Below are 24,642 nucleotides of genomic sequence, written 5' to 3' on the forward strand. Positions count from 1 at the left end.
ACTCTAACAGGAATGGATGGTGTAGGTCCTGCTTTTAAGGAACTCCCAGGGTAGGGAAACCAAAAAAAAAAAAAAACAAGGCACCATGGACAACAGTGAACAAGTCCAGACAGGACTTAGAAGACCTGTTGTGTCCTAGGGCACAGGCCACTCCTATTTTTAGAGGTATTGAAAAGACTAATGGAATCAGAGAAGCTTCATGCAGAAACAACATCATGGAGAACACTAAACTAGGAACTGGGAGAAGTCTCAATGCTAGCCCCGTTTGTTTTGGCAACCCCGTGCCTTCCAGACAGCACTTCATTTATCTGGGCTTCGGTTTACTCTCGTCTAAAGTCAAAGTGGTCTGTTAGAATCACAGTTTTCAAACTGTCCTGCAGTGTCTGAGGGGGTCATAGGGGCAGTGTCCGAGGGGGTCGTAGGGAAATCAGGTGTGACTAGGAGTCTTGCATTCCAGGTTTTATCTGTCCAATATGTTAGCGTTTCACGAAAGTCTAAGTGTGACAAAAGTTGTACAAAAATAACAATAACAGCAACAAGTTTTGAAAACATTAGATGTTGATTTCTAAGACCCCTTCCTAAGACATCAGAGTAGATTATGAAGGCCGTGAAATGGGGGAAATGCATCTTCGCCAATATTTCTGTCTCTAACTCTTTTACTGTCACTGGCCATGGGTTTTCTTAACTTTGTTAAGGATGCTGCTGCCTCATTAAAGCCCCGTCTAAGGCAAGAAGGGTTGACACGTAGAGGCAGCCTTAACAAGCTAGACTAACCCTCCAGTTATCTAAGCGTTTTCCAGTTGGATGGAAATTGTCAACTTCAAGCCACAGTGAAGAGCTGTGCTGTCCATTTAGACAGTCACTTGCACGTTTAAATTAATTAAAACTAAAGAAAATTAGCAAGTCACCTCCTTAGCTGCCCTAACGACATTTTAAGTGGTCAGGAGCCACCTGTAGCGACTGCCCGGACCTCACGATCCTGGACCATTTTCATCATTGCAGCTGGTTTTACCGGCCAGCACTGAAACTAGAAACAAGCCACGAAAACAGGCACACTTACCCTCTGGACAAGTCCTGAGTCAGTTCATTTCCTAAACAAAACTGAACATCTCCCCCAAGAAAATCAATACAGTGGGGGAGGGGACAAGAGCCAGGCGACTAGTGTTCTTCGTTTATTTGTCACCTGGAAAGACCAAGACATTGAAGCTCTTCAAGACACGAGGCTAAAAAGCCAAACTGAAAAACAATTGAAAAGCAATGCTTAATAGAAAAAGAAAAATTGCCGTTCAAGATATGCCCTGGAGAATTGGCCCTACAAACAGATACTCCCAGCTCTCAGCTGGCACCATGGAGGGCTCCATCGTCGGTGTAGGGGAAACCAGCAGGGACTTAGGAAGTTCACAATGCAGACTCGAACCAGCCCAGCTCCTGAGGGCAATGACATCACCTGCCTTGCCGTCGCTGCCTGTCAGGAAGTAGTTCTGCCTGCCTGCGGAAGCTGCCATCGTCTAGAGTCTCAACAAATTGAAGTTTAGGGGGCAGCTGATCTCTAACCATCGTATTTCCTGCTTTTCTATTTAACATCATATTGTGGCTCTTGATACATGTAATTAAATTTTCTAACATATTCAGTGATTACTACGCATCTATCAGTGTCTCAAACACTTGACAATCATGACCTTGAACCATCTTTTCAATGACTTTACAAGGAACAGATAAATTAACTCACTCATCTAGCTCGTATGTTTTGAAACCAGGATGTGACGCTAAGGAACCTGGTTTGAGAAACAGAACTCCACAAACCACTGCCTCTCAACCTTGGAGCCCTGATATGAGGGGAGAGATTCAAATAGATTTCTACTTACATCTTTCTCTTATAGTTACTACTTATTACAAGTTCAAGAATACAGACATTGCCTTCAAATGGAAGAAATCAACTTTATTCTGATTCGTGAACCACCAATGGTGGTATTGCAGATGTGGATTTGCTCCTTGAAGTTTAAGTAGAAAATTGTTCTATCGTTTGTTTAGAGACTGCACTCATGAATGAGGGTTTCGACGTTTAGGGTCTTTGAAGTACTGAGTCAATCATGAAGAAGATGACTAAAAAAAAAAAAAAAAAAAAATGAGGAGTAAGCATCATTAGAACAGAAATGAGGCCTTGGGAAATCCATAGTTGACTATCAAAGCTTCAAATGACACATGAACGTCCAGGGCTAAGCTTGTATAAAGCTGTCGTACATTAGGCAACATCTTTCCAATGCACTTAGCAATGTCGTTAAAAGAGAAAAGAAAAGAAAAAGTCCTCTGTACTAGAGAATCGCTACCACGGACTTCTCTGGTGAAGTCCTGGTGCCACCCTGATTCACCAACTGCATTTGCCATGCCCATTACTGACACCTCATGTCTGGTCTTGGCCCATTAACCACCATGTCCTCATGCCTGGTGCCCCCTAGGGTCTCCCTCCATGAATCATGAACCACATTCAAGCCTTGCTCACTGATTGCTTGTTGGAATCCTGCCAAACTATGTATCATTTGGGGTATCAAGGAAGCAAAGATGGGCTGTCTATTGAAGGAATTGATCATTTAATTTCTCTTATTTAGAGAACACTTTGGATTCCACTTTAAATTCCAACTATCCTGCAAATCCCCCAAATGAGCCATTCTTCTTCCTCTTCCTCTTCCTCTTCCTCTTCCTCTTCTTCTTCTTCCTCTTCCTCTTCCTTTTCCTCTTCCTCTTCCTCTCCTCCTCCTCTTCCTTCTCTTTCTTGTTCTTCTTTTGTATTCCTTTCCTTTGCTATTGGAGCCAAAATCCCCACAGCAAAGTTTTTAGTTATCATAGAACTAGATCATCTTAAGACTGGATCTTAGGTCTGTCTTTAGATGGCAAATAAATAGAGGACATGGGAAAAGACTTCCACACCAGAAAAGGATTATTTGGTGTTTCATTTCTCCAAAACTGATGGACTGACACATTGGTATGCATAGATATTAGTTGTCTGTTGAAAGACAATTTTCCATGGATCGCTTATGTTTCTCCATGTCTTACGGATAAGGCATAACATATCTTTTTATCCTGGACTATGTTTGCAAGGATGTTTATAAACTGTCTTGGAAGATAGAAACAGATAAATCTCCCTTTCGAACAAAGAGCAGACTTGCTTACAGCCTGGCACAATAGAAATATGTCTCCCTCTGGAACAAACAGCACGTATGTTTATTGCCCATTCTAAAAGAATTCAGTCCCATAAACACAAGGTCCCTCTCTGTAATGCAAACCACTATGTGTGCAGATATCATCTGCTCCTCTCTGTGTCACTCTATGGAAACTGGTGCTTGAGGAACCAGCACTAAAATGCTCATATTCCACCTCCTTCTGTGTGCAGTGATTAATAAACAGTCCTTTGAATCTGACCCAGGAGTCTTAGAAGTCTACTATCATTCATGAAACTGTGGCAGGCTAACTTATTAGCTTGCAAGTAGTATAAAAGCAGAAGTCTCCAAAAGGACCTTATTCTTCTATGTAGACTGAAAAATAAATAGACTTGGGCATAGAGCATCTATTTGACAATTTTTTTTTATTTTTTTTTTGTGTGTGTGTGTGTTGACCTGAGCTGATAATCTTTTTTTTTTTATTTGATAATTATTAATGCTAAAGAGTGTCAAGAAAGACACAGCTCATCACGTTGGGCTTCCTGGCTCTGATCCAGCTTTACTCTAGATCAGAGAGTGGCAAATCACAGCCCATGGGCCAAACCCACACCCTGGCCAGTTTCTGTGCTGCTGGGCTCAAAGAGGTTTTTATATTTTTCAAGTGTTGTAAAACACAAACACATAATACACGATAGTGATCAGATGTGGTTTGCAAAATCTAAGATATTTACTATCCGGACCTTTACAAAAGAGAAAAATATTTGCGAACTCCCACTGTAGATACCTGCAACCTTTCCTTAGAGATCACAGAACCAGAAAAAGATATGAATCTCTTCTGTAATTTCCAGAAAGTATGTTTTGTAATTGTAACACGGCTCTGCACAAAGCTGAGCTCACTTCTACCCCTGTCAAGACGCATGCTCGAGAGTCATTAATAACCCACAAGACCCAGAGAGGTACAGAGAAGGGGCTGTAAGACTAGTCTTAGGGTCCAATATTTGCAAAGATGGGGGACAAAGACCATCCCCCGACTTTGTGGGTGTGCCTGAGCAGGCAGGGTATTGCCCCTGAGATGGGCTGGAACGTGGTGTGTGGCCTAGAACACTGGTCAGTGGATTGCAGAAGGGAAAATTGTCATTAACATATTAAGACAGCTGATGCCATGACTTATGCCCCCCATGGGGCCCCCTCACAGGCCAGAATATCAGATAGGCAAGGACCAGAGTTTTATTCCCACTGTGATTATGATTGCTTCCATTGTTCTTCCATTGGCCCTCCACCTCAGAAATGAACCTCGTAAGTATTTAGCAGTGTTAGCCACAAGGAAACATGTGCATTTACACAAATGGGGTCTCTTCTAGGGGTTCTTTTATGGCTCTGTAGCGGTCCCAATGGTTCTTGGCAAATGTCCAGAGACAGTTTATAAAGCTCTGTCAATTGCATTTTTTTCTCTGAATGTTCCCACTTCACCAGGTTGTCAATAACAGGTGCCATTCCCGTCTCCTCTCTGAGTTTTCACACGTGCCCTTCCCTAGGCCTGGAATCTTAGTGACATCCCAATACCTAGTAATCACCTACTTGTCCTCATGTCTCAGCTCAAACAGCATTTCCTCAGGGAGGCTCCTCCAGCTCTTAGGGGTAAGTTAGGACTTCCTATTTCCTGTTTCTGCCACGTGCCGCCCTTTCCCTTCTCAACCGTCACCACATTTATAATCCATGTGCAGCATTTGTCTTCCCCACGAAACCACTAAACTCCACGGAACAAAGGGTGCTTGTCCGCTGTTGTACCCCAGCGTGTAGCCCAGCGCATGGCACCGAGGAAGAACCCAGACTGTGGAGCAAATGACAGGAATGATCACTCATGTTCCCGCTGTGTCGATGAGGAGAATGATGAAAGCATCACTCAGAGAGATTAAAAACTAGCCCAAGGCCAAAGCGTTGCTACATGAAAACCTGAGTTCAGACTGTGGTCTTCTGAAAATAATCAGCCACCTCTTGCTTGTTGTGTTTAGCAGCCCTGGGGTAGGTAAACTCAACTTCTCTAAGGCTACATCGGGTTCCTCCAGCCTCTGAGATCTTAAGACTTGTAGGAGTTGCTTAGGCAATGAGTAAATACAGGCTGCATTAAAAAAAAAAAAAAAAAAAAAGCAACCTTCCATTCACACAGAAGAAATACATCCTTTCACTTAGGAAGGAGAGTTATGTTGGAGACCCCAGGATGGAATCTGGCTCTGTCCCATCATCCCTGTTTGGGATGGACCATGGCTTTGATAAATTGCCAGAGAAAAGTCTGGGGTAGATGACTGGATGACACCTCTCCAGATTCAGAGGTTCAGAGCACATGGGAGTTTAATGATCACATAAATATTAGGTGCTGTCTCTCCCCTGCTCAGAAAGCTCCCGAATCTATTCATCTCAATGCTTCGCTGCCTCCTTAGGCACACTGCAGATTTTTCCAGGGATGTTTTCTGGTTCATTTAAGTTGCCACTCACGTCCACAGGCCAGGATTGGGGGAAGGGAAGAGAGAATAAAAGAACAACCTATGAATCGTATTCAGAGTGCCATGACTCTTCATGGGATCAACAAATATTTATGGATAACCCAGAAAATGCCCCCAAGGATATCATGGCCTCCCTTATGCATTTAGATCTCTGTCGAAAGCCAGCGAGTCAGGGAAATCTGTCCTGATTACTGTATTAAAAACATCACGGCACCATATCCCTGCACTCTCTATCCTCTACCTGACTTAATATTTTTATAGCCCCCATTACCATCTGATACATTATACATGTATTTGTTTATTTTATCTCTGCTTTCATTAGCATACAAGCTCCAGGAGAGCAGGGACGTTGTTTTGTACACGTCAGTACTCTTAAAGACTTGCTCATTGCCTGGTACATAGGAGACACTCGATATGCACTTACTGCGTGCAGAAAAGAATGACTTAATGAATATGTTAGCAGGCAAATAAGTCTCTCAAATACATTTGTTTTTACCCAGAATGGGTTCTTATGACTTCTAATTGGCCTCTGTTTCCTATCTTCTTCTCCCACTAACAGCATGATGGCCAGTGATGGAATGGACGATCTAGTGATTTAAACATAGCTTTAGAGGTAGCAAACTCATTCCATGCTATCTAGTTTACATCAGAAATAAATCATCCACTTTCTACACACATTATTTGGATTTGGAGAACTATTAAATTTTCTTGACTACTTAAGCAATGAAAGCCGTACTTTACATGAGAATTGTTAATGAACATCTAGAAATTTTAGCACTTGGGAATAATTCTCAATCCTAAGTCAGTAAAAAAAATACTCAAAAAAATTAAACAATGATGAAAATAATTAAGGGTCAAGGATGATCAAATTACTGACAGTATCATGGGATTGGCCAATTCATTGACCAAACGCAAGTAGCCTCATCTTCGTTAAATGACTAAACCTTATAGTGATAATGCTGAAAAGTACTGGTAAGCTACCAGGTCGGAAAGAGAAGAGATAAGGAGAAAAACAAAAAAAAACAAAAAAGGGTAATAATAAAAAGAAAAGAGATCTATAAATAGCAGAAGGGACAGCAGAAAAGATGGCGCAGATTAGAAATAATGAGTGAGGTCAATGAAAAATAAAAGATAACTGCTAAGTGTACCCAGAAAGAAGCATCGTCTTGGGGATTAATCAGTACAAGGCAAACAACAACAGTGCCGAAGCTGACTTCGTTTAAGGAAATCCAGCTCAGGGAACACACTGGGACTTCACAGGAACTGGAGGCGTTAGACCATTACTTACTCTAGCTCTCGCTCTCTGTGAGTCAATTGGGTCAGTTATTTCCCAAATACCTGCTTAATCCTTCTTGTTCTGAAGCTGCAGGCTCTAAATCCACAACCTTCCACCTCAAGTGTCCAACCCTGACTGACTGTTCGTGGGCATCTACGGTCAGTTTCTGGGAGAGAAGTCTAATTGGCTCAGCTTGGGTGTTGTATGACCCTTGGCCCGTCAACACTGGCTGGGTGGGGAGTGGGTTTTCCAGTTGTACTTAGGTTCTCCCTGAAGGGCTATGAATGGACAAGGTATTTTGGAAAGGAAATTTGTGTGGTGAATATAATTGACATTTCAAGTACAAAGTCAAAGAGTGATACCACTGGGCCATTGAATCAATCATTCTTTGGGCTGGCATTGTTTATGCTCATCTTTACCCTTTCCTCAAATGGCACCATTTCATGTTCCCAAATTGTACTCCTCCTCAAATGCATTTCCAGTTCCCTCCTTCCTAAATTATTTTCTGACTATGTCAGGTCACAGTGACGCTCTAGTCTAGGTGGCATTTTTGTAATCCATAACCACATGATTAACTTAATTGAAATGTCTTTATTAACATAGATCATATTTCATAGGTTATTGGCTGCTTATTGTGTGTGTATGTTAGGATTTCAGTGAAAGTTGATTAATAGGGGTGAATGTGTCAGTTTGAAGTCCTTCATATCTCCATGGCTTTTAAGGGAATTATCCTGCCTGCCTGGAAATGTTCAAATTTAAAGAGCAGAGTGGTTTGGAAGCATTCTATGAAGGGAAATATAAGCTTTATATATTTCGATACTCTTAATAGTATCATTACATACAGATGCTGCAACACAGAAAGCATACAAACAGTGCACGAGAATTGTCTATGAGGCATTCATATAATTCATGTTCTGCTATCCGTGGGTGAAATTAACAGTCAGAAATCAAAATTATGATAGTTGCTACATGTATGCAGCAAATTAAATCTAGGTTTCATTTTTTTTACTATGGATTCTGTTTGGATTTATTTTATGCTTTTTTTATTTTCAGTTTTCTTTGTCAAAGAGAAGGAGCAAATACGCTAACATTCAAATATTGAAAAGGAGCGATCCATACATACTGGGAAAACAGCAAGCATAGGAAAAGGTTACTGAAATGAGTACAATAGCGAATCATTTGTGTAATGTAGTTTCAACTTATAAAGACAGCTTGTCAGGTTTCAAGACAAACAAAAATGTGCTAATATTATGTTGCCTAGAGTTGATATTTACACTTGGACCTCTATGAAAAGCTTAGAGCATACTCTCAACTTCAGCTAAATAAAAATGTAAATATTTATAGCTGAGTAAATTATGTGACTATTCAGAAGGCAAGTTTTATGATTTCTGAGGTCAAAAAAATTACATTTAAAAATCATGACACTGTAAGAAAAAAGTGACTATTTCATGGAAATCATTTCTAAATTTAGCCTATTTATTGACTAGTTTTACAATGCTGGTAGCCTTTGTAAAATGCTTCTCTAGTGGATGCCAGTTAATCTAGAGTTGCATTCAAATTTAAGTAAAGGTCACTGTTGGAGGAGCTGGCATAGAGAACTACAAAAAAAAAAGCACATCTTTCATGACTGGAATGTGCAATTTTCCATTTTTGAAAAAGATCACAAATACCAGTGTATCTTTCCTGTTACAATAAGATTAGAAGTGTCACCTGATGCCTGCGGTAAGGATCAAAGCCAACCTAAAATAAGGCTTTGGGGAAAACATGACCTAGTGTTAATGCTTTCAGAAGTGTTGGGTGATGGTGAAGCATGCGTAGGCTTTGAAGTAATGCCTGTGCAAAGTACACGAGCAGGAATTCTTGGAGTGGTAAGCACTTCTCCTTCACACTCCATCAACAGGTAGAACCCACAAGAAAAAGGAGTGGGTACAAGCTGGTGAGAAAGTTGCCACGAAGTTGTCAGTAGCATTCAAAATATCTGTTTTTCTCCATGATTAGCGTAAGGAACGATAACAATGATGGAACAGAAACTTCTACTGAAGGTTAAAAAGAAAAGTATGTTTGAGTTTTCAACTTCAGGCTTTAATTCACTAATTGAATTTGCAAGAAAACAACCACATTATACCACAAACAGCTTATGACATCTCCATGGTTACAAAGAAGAGGTAAAATGGCCAAAGGAGCAAGCTTATTTTCATTCAAGAGCTATTCATTGAGCTTTTTTTTTTAACCGTCAAGGCATTTGCTACTTGGTTGAATGAATGAATGAATGAATACAATAGTAAAAAAAAAAAAAAAAACTAGACAGCAATAAATGCCACAAGATAAAGTGCTATGAAAGTTCCAAAGGGGCAGTGTTTACTTCCAACTGTCGGAGTTCAGGGAAGGGTTTCTGTAGGGAGATCACATTTGATGGCCTCAGAAGATGAGTAACGCATAAAAGTTTACAGTTGTTGGAACAGCGTCTTAGGCAAAAAAAATGGAAGCCTAAGTGAATCCCCACTGCAGCAAAGCACAGCAGGGATGAAGAGGGGAAGAAGTCTGGGAGCTGTGAGGTCACCAGGGCCTCAGAGAGGAGTCTTTAAAGACATCCGAGCAGGGGAGTGACACCATCAGGGCCTTGCTTTAGGAAGATTTATCTGGCAACAGATAAACTGGAGGCAGAAGAAATGAGCTGCAAAAAGATCAATTAGGAGGCAGTTAGCAAGGCCTAGATAAGAGATCATGAGGACGTAAGTCAGCCTGGGGACAATGGAAGCGGAGGTGGGGGCCCGGCAGTGGGAAGTATTTCACTGCCAGCCCTGTCAGGGGCACACCTGAGCAGGTGTCTGGGACAGGATGAGGTAGGAATGAAATGGACATGAAGTCATTCAGCCTGCGAAGATCGTACTTTGTAACAGAAACAAAGGATGTTTGGGTTGGAAGACTAATTTAATTTGAATTCCTGGACTTTGAGGATATCCAAATGGAGATATGCGTGGACAGGGGAGAACACAGATGTAAAGCTGAGCAGAGAGGCGAACACTAAAGAGAAGTCACTGGAACCTTTTCTTCTGCCTCCTCTACAAGAAGTCAAGTGCCAAAGATTTTTCTGATGTGAGCGCTTAATCAGCAGCATTTTCCACACCCCCTAGATCTGTATCTACAGCTAGATCACCAGTGGTCTTTATGATGAGACTACAGCATCGTGAACAATGTTACTATGCGCTCTTCACTCAGACAGAGAAGTGTGCAGTGCCTTTTAGAAAGTTCTCCATAAAAAAAAAAATTGTATTTCTCTAACACACGGTTCAGAAAACCACAAAAGCCTGATGACCAGGAGAAACAGGCTCTTCTTCTTTATCCCCCAGAACGTAGCCGAGTTTTAGGTGAAGAGGGAGCACACAACAAATGTGTGTGGATTGACGGATTCCTGCTCTCTGCTCCTGACAAGGGAGGGAGCCCAGATGAGTTGAAGGGATGGAGGCAGCGGTGTGTCCCCAGGGGGACAGAGGTCTACAGAGGGTGGAAGTCAGCACAGCCCAGGGAGCACCAAAGTCTCTCTGAGGGCCAGGCTGCAGGGCTGGCTGAGGCTGAGCTTCTCCTGTCTCATTGCTAACTGACCACTGGTGTCTCTAAGGGGCACACTGCCCATGCTCTCTCACACGGGGTGCAAGATCTAATTTCAGTCCCTCAGCACCTGAGCAAAGGGAAGCTCCCTCCTTCTATTCTCTAACCCCTGCCAGAGAGCAGGTCTCACCTGCCATCAGCCCCTGTAGCACATATACTGCACCCCCATGCACCCCATCCAGTGGATCTCCTACCGGGTTGATCTTCGTTTCACCACACTCCAAGTATTGCTGCTCTGAGACCCTCCCCCTTCCCCTGGGAAGTACTTAAGATGCAGCATTGGTCTCAAACAACGAACTCCTTGGGGAAATTCATTTCTGCAGCTACTGTGGGTTTCAGGCTGCATAGGCTAAGAGTGACAGATTCTTGGACCCCAGCATTTTGCTGCAGTCCTTAGTCCGGCTGCTCTGCGCTGGGAATGTGAAGTCTGTGTACCATCTGGCTCATTTTCTATATGCACGCAGGGCAGCTGGCTGAATGCATACTGAGCAATAGCAGCGGTGCTGGGGAGGGGCCCAGCAGCATAAACCAGGTCCAAGGAAGCAGGGAGCATGGCCCAGAAGGTTCTTCCTCATTCTTACCCGTTTAAGCAGGAAAAGAGGTCTCTACATATATTCTCTCTTGGTAGCCGTGCCAGCAGTACTAGGATAAACAAACAAACAAACAAACAAAAAACAGAAAGACAGAGCCCAAGTAAAGAGACATAAACTTCTTCCTTTGGAATCGTCATTTGGGAGTCTGGGAAGGTTCCCATACAAACTGCAGAGGTGGCAGTTCTGATGAGTAGTTAAGAGCCTAGATTGGACTCAGGAGGATTTAAATCTGCCAGCCAATGGCTGTTTGACCTTGGACAAATTACCTAAACTTTGCAATTCTTAGTGTCCTTATTTATGGGCCAGTGATGACAGAAGCACCTACCGGAAAGGGCTGATGTGAAAATAGGAGGTAGAACCTACAAAGCAGCACATGTATGATAATTGGGCCACCGTTGTTTGTATTATTATCTTTATAGGGGCACAGTTTCTGGTGAGCCTTTCAGGGACTTTCTGCACTCACAACACAGGACAATGTGGAGCGATCGCTTTCTCTGATCTATAGAAAAATACTTGGTTGTTCCTTTCTTGTCTAGGTCACAAAAAAAGCCAGGACCCTGAGCCGGCAATCTTGTACCAGACTCCAATAATCCTATCTTTCAACTTCAGAGCTCTGAAGCAATATAAAGAGGCAACCTTTCTCCCACCTCTTACTCGGGGACCCTGGAGCATCCTGGAGCTTGGTAGGTACAGCTGAGTTTTGTGATAAGTCAACAGGCCGTCTTGAGCTCGGAGAATGCCTATGATCTTTTGTTGGCATCAACAGCTTTTAGCGAAATTGTGGACGAGGCAAAGCTGGTCTTCAGAAAGAATTGCATTTTTTTCAGTTTCTCTTAATCCACAGTAGCAACTCTAGGCTTCCAAGTCTTTTTTCTGTTTCCTGTATTTGCTTAAAAATAACCAATGCGTATGTTTTTCTTGTTTTAGTTAAGATATGATTTATTGCAAACACTCAGCAAATAATATAGCGTGAACTCAGACATTCATCCTGAGGATTTAATAGATTTTAAAATTTGGTTATATTAGCTTCATAGGCTTTTCTCTTTTTTGTAAAGGAAATAAAATATCAGCTACAACTCAAAACTTCGTTTTCCATTGCTTTTCTCTCTCCCACTCATAGAGAAAACCATTATTCTGAGGTTGGTATATATCACTCTTATGAATGTTTCTAAAAAAGATTTCCTATATAGAGATATATTCATAAATAAAATATAGTATTTACATATATACATGTCCTTTTGCAACTTTGTTTTTCTAGTCATTATATTTTGATATTTTAAATCAGTTTAAATGTGGTGACCACACCACAGTCGGTTGTTTTTCTTTTTATACTGCCTCGAACATTTATTTCCCCCTTATGCTTTGGTTCTCCCATGCCTCTCTGCTCACTACTGGAGGAAAGTCCTTTACCCTATTCTAGTTTGTTTACCTTCTAATTGTTTTTCAAGGTTCAATGGAAATAGCATCTGTCCCATCACTTTTTAAATTTATCGAAACATTGATCAAACATTTAAATTTAGCAAGTGTTTTTCCAAGTGCTGAGGAGATGATAATAAATAAGACACAATCCCCTGTCCTCAGGGATCCCACAGTCTACGGGAGGAGACAAAGTCACAAACAGATAAATTTCAATATAAGTAAGAGTGACTACAGACACATTAACAACCACAACAACACCCTTGGAAATGTAAAGGAAGGTAGCCACAGGGTAATGCAGAAGGTTCATCTAGAATGACAATAGAGATTTACACCATTTAGAAGAGAAGGTTTCCTGTACAGAGCTGAATGCTCAGAAACTCAGGGTGGTGAAAGGAGCGATTGGTGTTAGTACGAAAGGACCCAGGAGTGACAGAAGATGGGACAGAAAAGGGATTTGAAATTATGACCCTCCTACAAATATCACTGATTTTATTTAGTTCACTAATATATTATATCTATTAAATACACACACACACACACACACACATGTGCGTGCATACACACACAAAATCAGGAATGCTGAAATAAATTTGCTCTTAGAAACAAAACAATTAATAACTATAGGGCAATACCATGCAATGTTTAGAATTATATTTTCTACAGGATGGAAATCAATTGTATTGTGTTTCCACAAACAAACAAAAAAAAATGCATTTCTGTAAGAAAATAGCCATTTGTATTATCCAATTTTTAGTCTCAAACCTTGTAAAATAGATAATTCTGAAGGGCCCACTAGAGTCCACCCAATTGTCCACAAAAGACACCCAGTAATTTCTTTGCCTTTTCAAATTCTTTTACAAATTTTTCTAACAGAAGAAGTTGGAGACTTTTAAGCAGGCGAGTGGCATGATCTCACATTTGGAAAGATCTCCATGACTGTATTTTTCTTTCATGGCCTTTGCCTGTTGCTTTATCACTGACTCATAGTTACGTCTTGTTTTTCACACTAGACTGTGAGCATCTTAAGAGCCGAGATTGTGTCTTTTTCACCATTGTGTCCCCCGTGCCTAGCCCAGTGGCTGGGAACATGGTGGATAGCCAGCAAATGTTTGTTAAGGACTGAGGACACAAACGGACTTGGTGACTGGTATGACGCAGCATTCAAAGGAGAAGCATTCCAGGTTCTGGATTGGAGACTGGATACCACATAGAATCAGAGGGCACAGACTTCAAAGAGAAGATAAACGCTGCTTCTCAATGCGTTTTGGTGCCTCTGTGAGAAGCTGGCTAGATCTTCTTCAAACCTGGTCCCTCCTGGGCACACAGCTGGAGCCCATTTCCCAGCCAGGCTCAGAGGGGCAGATGCGGCCCCCTGGCTGAGTTCTGGCCAATGGCGTGTGAGTGGAAGTGATGTGGGCTCTCTCCAGGACGGGCTCATCCAGACTCCCAGCACACGGTCCTCTTCCTCTCTCTTCTTCTCTTGGCTGGATGTCAACCACCAGAATCACCTTGGATGTAGCAAGGCTTCCATGAGCGTCAGAAAGCTGGGTTTAGTCTCCACTTCCTCTGGGTTCCCACAGTATTTAAAAAGTACTTTAAAAAGTATTTTTATTTAGCATGTAGTTGGCTTTACAGTATAATTCTGTGCATTTCCATATTTTTCTCATAGCGGTAAATCTGAAGTGTAATGTTTCTTGAAGAGTTGCTGTTCTCACTGGGGACTGGGCAATTCTCTATTGTGTGGGATTGTGCTTAGTTTACCTGCGTTTCATCCACTAAATGCCTGTAATTCTCCCCACCCTACACCTTCCCCACACATAGCAGTCAGTCAGTGTGACAAAGAACTGCCCTTACTTAATAGCCACTTCAAGAAGATAATGTCCAGGACATTATTTTTTCTGTCCTTGGCAGAATGAACATAGAGTTAAAAAAGAAAGAAAGAAAGAAAGAAAGAAAGAAGGAAAGAAACAAAGGAAGGAAGGAAGGAAGGAAGGAAGGAAGGAAGGAAGGAAGGAAGGAAGGAAGGAAGGAAAAAGTTGGAAAGGAAGGAAGGAAGGAAGGAAGGAAGGAAGGAAGGAAGGAAGGAAGGAAGGAAAAGTTGGAAAGAGTGGGTGTCAAGTCCCAGCTCTATCTTTTACCAGCTGGGTAATTTTATGGAAGTCTCTTACTTCTCTGTATATTTACCTGTAAATGGAGGTCAATAAATTTACCCTAGAGGGTAATTGTAAAAATTCAATAAATAATGTAAGTAAAGACTTTCTTTTTTGGACACAGTATGTGTTTAATATATTTTTGTTTCTATATCTCCTCTACTCTTATTTAAATTAAATAAAAATTCAGAAATATTTATTGCAGCATTTTTTTCTTTTGGAAAAAAGTCTTTGGCGCAAAAAAAGTTTTTTAAAGAAAATATAAACGTGTGTAAGATTGTGGGTATATGTGCATGGCAGGAGACTAAAAAAAGTAAGTGTGGAAGGATAAACTTTAACACAAATTCCTTATTTTTGTTATAATATTTAATTTACAGCAACCATCAAAACAGCATAAGTGACTTCTGTACCTTGAAAAGAAAAATTCTAGAAAGAGTCTAAAAGCAATTTTTAAATCAATCGAATCGGCTTGGAAAGCACAACACTTCGTTTGGTAAGAAAGGAAAGGGTGTGTTCCCGGGCTGTTTCTGACCAATGGATTTTTGGTTAGTATTTTTGGTTGCTTTTGTTTTTCGGGTAGAAATTAAAGGAGAACAAAATGGGTCTTTTCAAGCTTGCCTGAAAGCAAATGAGGACGACATCATTGTCTCTCAAAGCCCCAGGGTGACATGAAGGGCTCTGCATGAAGGGCTGGTTGACAGTGTGTGAAACTGATGCAGGGCCACTAGTCATGGGTGAGCCAATGCTTTGCAGCTGGGTCTTTAGATAGAGGGACGCTACCTCAGCGGAGAGCACTACATGCCCCCCTTCTCTCTGGTGTTTGCTGTGGGGTTTCTGTGGCCCTGGAGCCAGGAGGACTCCCCTTGTGCTCAAAGCCTGTGTCCTTCACTGAGTGACACAAGGCAGTGACAAGGGGCGGGCCTGGCAGCACAAGGAAGAGGTGGCATTTTCATACCAGGAAGGAGAGTAGCCTTGGGATATCTCTTTACAATGCAGAAAATCAGAGTCTACACACCTTGCTTGCCTCACAGTCGATGTTCAATAAATATTTGCATTTTTAAAGAACAATTATGAATAAATGAATCTACTTAATACCACTCCTCTATGAGGAAGAAACAAACCTGTGTACCTAGCTGGGATTTTTTACAGTTATCGAACGCCAAAAACAACAGATGCAAGAAGGCGACACTTACGACATGGGCTGATTCTAGTTCATTGGTGTTGAAAATCATTTTTTTTTTTAAGAGACTGAAGAATTAAGGAAAGATTGCTCATGAGAGCTGCTATGTCTGAACTAAATGTAAGACAGTAAGGCAATCTTTTCTGAACGGCCCTAAGATTTGAGCATGAGATGTACGAGTGGAATGGGCCACATGGGTTTAAGGTTTGCACAGTCCTTCCTTCCTAAATCATCACATCAACAGAAGTTTAGCCACCCGATTATTGATAGTTAATAAATACAATTGCCTCAAATGCCATGTGCTAATGCCTTTGGAGTTCCTGGGCATGTTCCAGGCAGGGAAATTTCTAGAACATTTCAGGAGACGAACAGGAGGGAAAATGGATTGTCCCTTTCCACACATACTTCAGACATTCCTCTGATAGAAGTGAGAGGATATGTTATCCATCAACAAAATTCCAAGAGCATATATTGTTTCTGACAGCATCCTTCCCAGTGATGGAAACACATTTACCACCCAATGTGTTATGGTGTTTCACGAATCCCTTGCTACCTGGTGTTCCCAAAGGTAAAACACACATTGCAACGATATCAGGTGAGAGGTGTGTACCACAAAATAATCACAGAACTGTCCTCTCAATCGGGTGTGAACGTTTGTGATATTTCTAGATCAGAAAAATACAGCTGTTGACATGAAACGTTTTGGTGGGTCCAGCACTGAGCCACTTGCTATGGATGATAAGTCTCTATTTTTTATTTCATGGGCAGTTTTGCTCTCCTGGGAACTTAATTATTTCATGCACAATGCTCCCGGCAGAGGCACAGAGACAGACATAGCAGTCTCATTTAATCTATTGGATTTCTTTCTTTACTCCCTCAAGGTACAGAAGCAAATTCCAATTTAGTAATCAAGGTCTGAGTCATCAAATAAATAACTCAATTTCTCGTCCTTGTTCACTGAGCCAGTTGTATGAAGAAACACGACGTTTTCTATGCCAACTGTGTGAACGGGCTTACCGGGGCACTGCATTCAGAAATTGCATAGCGGTGCTGAAAATCATTCAGGGCATAAGAGCAGGGAGGGTGGTTGGATAGCCAATATCCAAAGTCAGAAATATGTCTCTGAAGATGGACTTTTTCAAATCCAGATACAGCATTAGTTCTCAAATTAAAGGACCAGGACGCATTAACTAACGGGTAAGAGCAACTGTAAGGTTCTAGTAGCATATAAAAAAGGGCTGACGTTGTTTTGTTTCAGAAAAACTCTGTTGGATAGAAATGGTTGGGTCATTCATTCATTCATTCATTCATTCACTGTAGTAAATGTTTTTGAGTGCTGGGGATACTCTAGCCAAACTACTAATAATAGAGCTATAAAGATAAATCACAATCTTTGCCCGAATCTTCTGATATGAACAAACAATTACAAATAATCCAGTAAGGTAATGATGAAGATATGCTGGGGGAATTATGGAATCATCAAGAAGAGGCACCAGCCCAGCCCAAGATGCTCCATGAAGAATGTCCCACAGAGGCTGACGCTCAGGAGTGTAATCGCAGAACCAGCTCTAAATTGTCCTGTCCTGTTTAACGAGATACTGAGTTGCTTTTCAGAGACAACAGACCAAAACTGTGAGTCATGCAGTCAAAGCGTGAGCAGAGGAGAGAACTTTGACCTCCAGTACACCTGGCACCAAAGTCTCATCTTCCCTCCCACCCCCACCCCCACTCCCACCCCCACACAAGGACCAAAGGACGGGACAGAACCAGAACGTGAACACTGGAACCCTTTCAGAAGCCAAGGGTCCATTGTCCAGGAAGATCCGGGGTTGATGTCCCTTTCCCATAAATGGCCAAGTTCCAAGGTCTGCCATTTAAAACTTGCGCCACCTGCACATCTCTGTACTTGTTCCCCCAACCCCTTAAAACCTTTAACCTAGTCCAGAGAGTGAGGTACATTTGAGGCACCACTTGGTCTCCCATCTTCTCAGTTGGCGCTTTCTCCATCAACACACCTTTCCTGACTCCAAACTCTGACGTTTGGAGTTTGGGCCTTTCAAAGCCTGGGTATACAAGTTCGGCAACAGGAGGAAGCTTACAAGAAATAGTCAAAGAACCAGGGCTGGGGGCGCTAGGTGGCTGGGGTGAGAGAGGTAGTGAAGAAGAACGCAGTGAGAACAATTATGTCTCCTTCCTGCAGCTACTCCCAGAAGAACCCACCACCTTGCCTGAGTTGCCAGACAAGCGACTTCAATAGCATTTTAGAGGGACCAAGAGCTGAAGAAATCGTATCGTCCATCTCTCCCAGAGTAACAATAGCTACCACTTGTCACTCACCCACCACGTGGCAGACACTGTGCCAAGTACTTTACACACTTGGTCTTACTTAATCCTTTTGGCAAATCTAGCAGGTTGGTATTTTTATCTCTTTTTACAGGTTAGGAAACAGAAGTTCAGAACAGTTTGGTAATCGCTCAGGCTTCCACCGCTAATAAGCAAAGATTGAAACCCAGATTCAAAGTGATCCCAACGCTTTTGCTCTTGACCTTGATGCTAGATCCCTCTTCCTTTTGTTCTGTGGTGGTTTTAAGGGGGGCCTGTGACTTTATTGGGGTTGAGGTGGGGTGTCTTGGGATTTATGAGTTCACCCTTCATTGGTGAATTTAAAACATAAAAGTGGATATTAAAGCACGGGGAGGGAAATTCAAGTGGTTAGTTATTTAGGGCACCCAGGGCTTCCTAGAAGGGGAACTTTATGGGTGGGGCAGCCTGGCTCTTTACCTAGTTGTGTAGCTGGCAATGTGTTTATTGGAGATGGCTATCGTTGCAATGGATCCCAGGGCAATCAAAACGCTAATTGTCAGGCACTTATATTACAATCAAAAAGCTAATAGGCACTTACATCACATCCCCTCTTTGTGGCCTGGCTTAAAAAATGGTCGTTTCAAATATCAGCTCTGGCATTTGTGGGCTGGATGGTTTGGGGAAATTGATGTAACCTCAAACCTTGTGGTCCTTGTTCCTATGAAAAAGGAATAATCGTGGTGCTCCAAATACCTTGGGGAGCAGAAAGACACTAACACACGTAGAGTACTTCCACAGTATCTGATTACAATGCTTTCCTAGGCAACTCACTCCCCTCACTATGTCTGTTCTTTCTGCTGTGACAAGTGGATAGTCATGTGTTTCACTTAGGTGTGTGTGGGCTTTAATTGAGTTAACATGTGGAGAAGACTTAGAAGAATCCTGGGACATAGTAAGTGCTCAATCAAGAGTGGATATTATTACAATAAGTGCTCAGTAATAAGAGCTGCTGCTCCTTTAGATAAAAGGGAAGAAGAAAATGATGATGGATGAGGATAATAATTGGGATACATTCTCGGGTGCTTCTTCTAAAGAAGAGATTTGTTTTGAAATGTGAAAAGATTTGGAACTCAGCAGTATAGCTTCTCCCTACGGACCTAGTTGGTTAATATTGTTATAAAGAGAAGTCCCACCACTTGAATATTGAATATTGAGGGGCTGACTGTAGGGCATCCAGGAAAGTAGGTGATTGAACAGTTCCCCCCTGGAGGAAACAGTCTCCCTCAAATTCTTCTCCCGAATCCGTTATTGCTCTAGTCCCTCCAGCTAATTCCCAAAGAAGTCATTCTCAACTTTCTTGTTTTTCAACCCCATCATCTTATATCTATTTATTCCCCAGGTCATAAATTCTACTCCAGAAGTGCCCCCAAATTTACTTTTTCCTCTCTTGTTTTGCTTGAACTGCTCAGTAGTTCGAATAGCTTCTTTCCAGCCACATCCACCGTCGCAAAGCATTCCTCCCTTGTCAGCCAACTGTGTAGTCCCTGGGCATCAGTTTCTCCCCATTCTTACCCACTGTGAAGCAGAGTAGATAATGTTTTGTTGAATTCAAAACATTCAGCAGGTTTTGAATATTACTGTTCAAAACTCCATCCTCTGCTGACTTCCCAGTTTCTGCCCAGTCGATTCCGAATCATTAGCTGCATATAAGACCATTCTTGATCTGCTCTGAGCCCTGGATGCCCTGACTTTCTTACCATTTCAGGAAATGCATTAATCCTTTTCACCCCTGGACCTTGGTGTGCACTGTTTGGTCGTCCTGCAAATCTTGCTTCCATTCTTCACCTCCTCCTCTGCCTCATTGACCCAGCTCAAATGCCTCCGCATTTGAAAGCCTTTCCTGACTCTTCCAAAAAGAATTAGACTTCTGCTCTTCCATATTTTTTATAACCTTCTGTTAATATTGCCTTTTGATAATTCTTATTTCATCGTACAATTCTTTTATTTTTTTATTCATACTTATATCATTCAAAAATACATATTAAGTGTTCACTGGGTTCCCAGAACTCTTTGGGGCTCAGGGGACAGAGAAACAAACACAACAGTCTCTCTCTCCCTGCCTTCATGGAGCTCACATTGTACAAAGAGAGGCCGACAGTAAACGTGACACATAAATAAACAAGATGTACACGTTGCGATAAACACTCAGAAGAGGATAAACAGGGTGATGCGATACCAATGAGGGAAGGACAATTGAAACGTGGACTGTGATGGTTGATTTTATGTGTGAATTTGACTGGACCCACGGGCTGTCCAGATACTTGGCTAGACGTTATTCTGGGTGTGTTTATGTGAGTGTTTCTGGATGAGAGCAACATTTGAATCAACAGGCTGAGTAAAGCAGATTGCCCTCCCCAGTGTGGGTGGGTCTCATCCAATCAGTGGAAGGGCCTGAAAAGAACAAAAAAACTGTGGAAGGGAAAGATTCTGCTTGACTGCCTTTGAGCTGGGACCTTAGTCTTCTCCTGCCTTTGGACTCAGACTCAGACTGGAACCTACATCATCAGCTCTCCTGGGTCAGCTGGCCAACTGCAGATCTGGGACCTCTCAGTCTCCATAATCACATAAGCCAATTCCTTACAATAAATTTATATCCATATATCTTCATCTCTATCTATTATCTATCTATCTATCTGTCTGTCTGTCTGTCTGTCTGTCTGTCTATCTATTGGTTCTCTGGAGAACCATGACTGACATATGGGTTTAGGGAAAGTCTCTCTGAAAATATGACACATGTGCTGAGCTCTGCAGAATGAGAAAAAAGCAGGCCTAATAACATCCAGAAAAAGAAAATAATTCAAATAGGATGAAATACGAGAGCAAAAGAAATATGGAAGTATGAGGCTGAAAAGAGCCAAAAAGAAGGTAGTTAGCATGAGATTATACGGAGAGAGAAGTAGGAACCAGATCGCTTGGTTCTGGTTGGTAGGGAAGAAGCCTGGAATTTTTTTCCTAAAAGCATTAAAAACCTGAATACCCGGCCCTTAATAAATGAATTAATGGATAAGTAGTTCCTTCCCAACTGGTGAATGCGATTTGAATACTCCAAAGAAGAAAAAGGACATATTTTTGTCCTTATTCCTTGATAATTTTCATTTAGAGGGCCTGGCAGTTGGAGCCAAAGGGGAGGATGCAGATAAACGTTGGTGACATCATATCAGAGCAGTAGCCTAAACCCAAATGTGCAGCCTAAACCCAAATGAGTTTCCTGACATTTTTGTAGTTTGGGGATTTTTATCTGTGGTTGCAGAATCCATGTGCATGAATGCAGACTACATTTCCCAGGTTCCATAAGCAATGAATCATCCACTCGGCAAACGAGCAAGGAGACTTCACCTCCTCCCAGGAAGCCAGCCCCAGCTTTACACAAGAGCACCCTCTTCTGTGCAGTTGTAGCCCCAGCCTTTGGAGAGCTGAGTGCCGGTATCCTGCAATCCATGGTGAACCCCATCCTGAGGGAATCAAGCTAAGGGAACACTAGTCCTGATTGGCTCCCGTCCTCTCCGCCACAATCCAGAAGGCCATATAATATGGGATTTGTCTGGAACAACTACTGAAGAATGGAGAAAAGACAGCAAGAGGAGTTTGGGGCACTTTATCAAAAAGGGAAGGGACGAGCTTTCCACCTAATAAAATTCCACCTCATCACTCATTGTGGGGCTTTTCCAGGATGCTCAGGTCAACCAGCCCTGGGAACCAGGGGAACAAAGTGATGCTCAGAGTCCACGAGAGAGAAATGTCCAGAGATCAAAGGGGAGGGACCAGTACGAGTCCCGCACGTGTAACAGATCGTGTTATGCTTTGAGTGGAATAACTTTAAGATAGGGTAATTGGGCTCTGGTCTAATTCTATACTGTTGTAAGTAGACTTCTTGAGAGACGTGTTCCCTGCACGAGACAAAATGAACTACTGTTGGGTACCTGGCATACCGTACTCACTTCAATATTTCTTGAACAAATAGAAGTATTGCCTTCCGACATTTTTCAGAGGAGGAAAACCTGAAATCTTGTCAGTAGTTTATATCTCAGTTCACTGGTTATTTTGAATAACTACGGCCACAACATTACTGCATATAAAACAGCCACCATACCTCAGGAACATACAAAGAAGCATTTATTTAGCTCACAAGTGTGCTGGTTGGCAGTGCCGTACTGTTGGTCTTAAGTGGGCTCGCTCATGTATCTACAGCTGTCTGGGGTTGCTGATCTGGGCTGGCCTTGGCTGGGGTGGTGCAGCTGTGCTCCCCGTGACTTTCATTCTCCTCCTGGGATGAACAGTCTGTCCTGGGCATACTCTCCTCATGGGAATGGCAGGAGGTCAAGAGCATAAGCTCAAGCAAGAAGACACTTTTCAAGACTCTACTGCTTCATGGCTGCTGATATCCTATTGGCCAAAACAACTCAGACATCCAAGTTCACCATAAATGGAGTGGGGAATTATAGTCCTCCCATGGGGGTTATGGGGAGGAAATGAATATTTCTGAACATGAATCTAATCTACCCTGTAGAACCTTTCTTATAAAAGTTAAAGTGAGTAGCAGCAGGACAAGTTAGCATATGTAGAGAAAAGGGACATGGAATCCCTAGTTCTGGCCGCTGGAATGCGTCCTGAGGGCCAACCCTCAGGTTAGCATTATCTTGTGTAGATTTAGGAGCAAGGCAAAGACCTATGTTGAAATATGTAAATGGCTACCATATTGGAAGGGGGGCTGAGGTTCTAGAAGGCAGAACTAGTTCTAAAGGGTAGAAGTTAAAGATTTCTACTTCACTAGATAATTAGAGTGTGAAATATTAGAGCGTCCAAATATGGCTCATGTTTCCTCAGAAGACAGAAAAATCTTCCTGAAGTTTCAAGGAAAGGGTGGGCAATCACTTCACAATGAAATGGTCAAGAGATTAGAACTGGCAGACAAATTAGACTAGCTGAACTTTAGATCCCTTCTAAACTTGGAAATTCCACACAATCCAAAGAAATAGGTTTAGCTCTTTGTTACTATAAATATCGCACTGTGTTTCCCTGAAAATAAGACCTAGCCGTACCATCAGATCTAATGCATCTTTTGGAGCAAAAATCAATATAAGACCCAGTATTATATTATATTATATTACATTATATTATATAAGACCGAGTCTTATATTAAAATAAGACCGGGTCTTATTTCAATTTTTGCTCCAAAAGACGCATTAGAGCTGATGGACCGGCTAGGTCTTATTTTTGGGGAAACACGGTCATGGTAATAATTCACTATTTTTCTATTATGCTTTGTAGTTTGGAACATGTCATATCCTCAAAACAATTCTGTGCAGTAGGTATTTTGTTTCCATTGTAGACAAGAAACCAAGGCTCACAGAGTTGAGTGATTTCCTCATAGACACACAGTAAGTAGAAGAATAAAGATCCTTTACCTTGTCTGGTTGCTGCCAAATCTGATCATGAGAAGAGAAATCATGACCATCCTAGATGTTGCTGGAGAAAGGAAGAGCCGATTTCAGAAACGTGAGCCAGGCCTTTGTGTTCGGAGGACTCGTGTTCACTTCTCCCTTTATTATCGACATGGGATATAACAAATAGCACCCTCAATAAGCCAGCAATGCTTCTTGTGCAACCCCACTCTTTGCAAAGACCTTGCTTAGCATTTTCCCTGAGCCATTGCAAGCAATGGATTTCCTGGTGATACAGTGCGTTTCCAGGTAGGGAAATCCAGTTGGCACCATTTTCTTTGCCAGACTTTAGAGTTTTGATTTGCTTTATTCAGTTTTCCCCGTTCTCACTGTAGAGGGCAGAGACCGCCAACTCTCTTGTATATTTTATTTCTGCACCCGCTCTTTACACTACATGACAGCATCCACAGGGATTTACCCCCTCACTTGTCTTTCTCTCTACACCACCTTCCTACAGCTCACCACAGGGCTGGATGGGGGGCAAGCAGGAAAGGGACCAGTTCAGCTTCTCCCCCACCCACCCTCCCGACAGCCTTACATCCAACCCAATCCTCCCTTTCTGAAGTGGAGGGCTTGTCACACACCCCTCCTCCTCCCCAGTGACCCACAGCACTCTGAAGCCAGAATACTGACACTCATTCTGGACACTTGTTCTCAGGTAATTTTTCAAGTCCCTATCAGCACTTAACAGCCTTGACTTTTCTGACTGAAAGAGGACTAATTAAAATGACAAAGCTCACATTGATTTATTACCACACAGACGAAAACAGTAAACAACCATGACATCGCTAATGTGTGAGCTCTCTTCCACCCCGCCCCCCACCTCTCACACTTGTTCCGTGACTGAGGCAATGGAGGAAATGGTGACAACAGTGCAGTGAGTCTTCCCATCCAGGTACCGTCACTTCTCCCCCACCCAATCCACACCGCCCCCCACCCCAGGATATGGAACCC

The 24,642-nt window shown here is 42.2% G+C and overlaps 1 long non-coding RNA gene across 1 annotated transcript; it reads right to left on the reverse strand.

Moving 5' to 3' along the window:
• Positions 1-1,924: 1,924 nt before the first annotated feature.
• On the reverse strand, positions 1,925-23,792 carry LOC148758180 (uncharacterized). Its single transcript, XR_016021559.1, has 2 exons — positions 23,653-23,792; positions 1,925-2,103 (listed from the first exon to the last, which is right to left on the reverse strand). It is a non-coding gene; the product is annotated as an uncharacterized LOC148758180 (long non-coding RNA).
• Between the last annotated feature and the right edge of the window lie 850 nt (positions 23,793-24,642).

Source organism: Rhinolophus sinicus, chromosome 6 (assembly GCF_057876585.1).
Source record: "Rhinolophus sinicus isolate RSI-liver-muscle chromosome 6, RSI-T2T, whole genome shotgun sequence".
In the NCBI taxonomy this organism is placed as follows: Eukaryota; Metazoa; Chordata; class Mammalia; order Chiroptera; family Rhinolophidae; genus Rhinolophus; species Rhinolophus sinicus.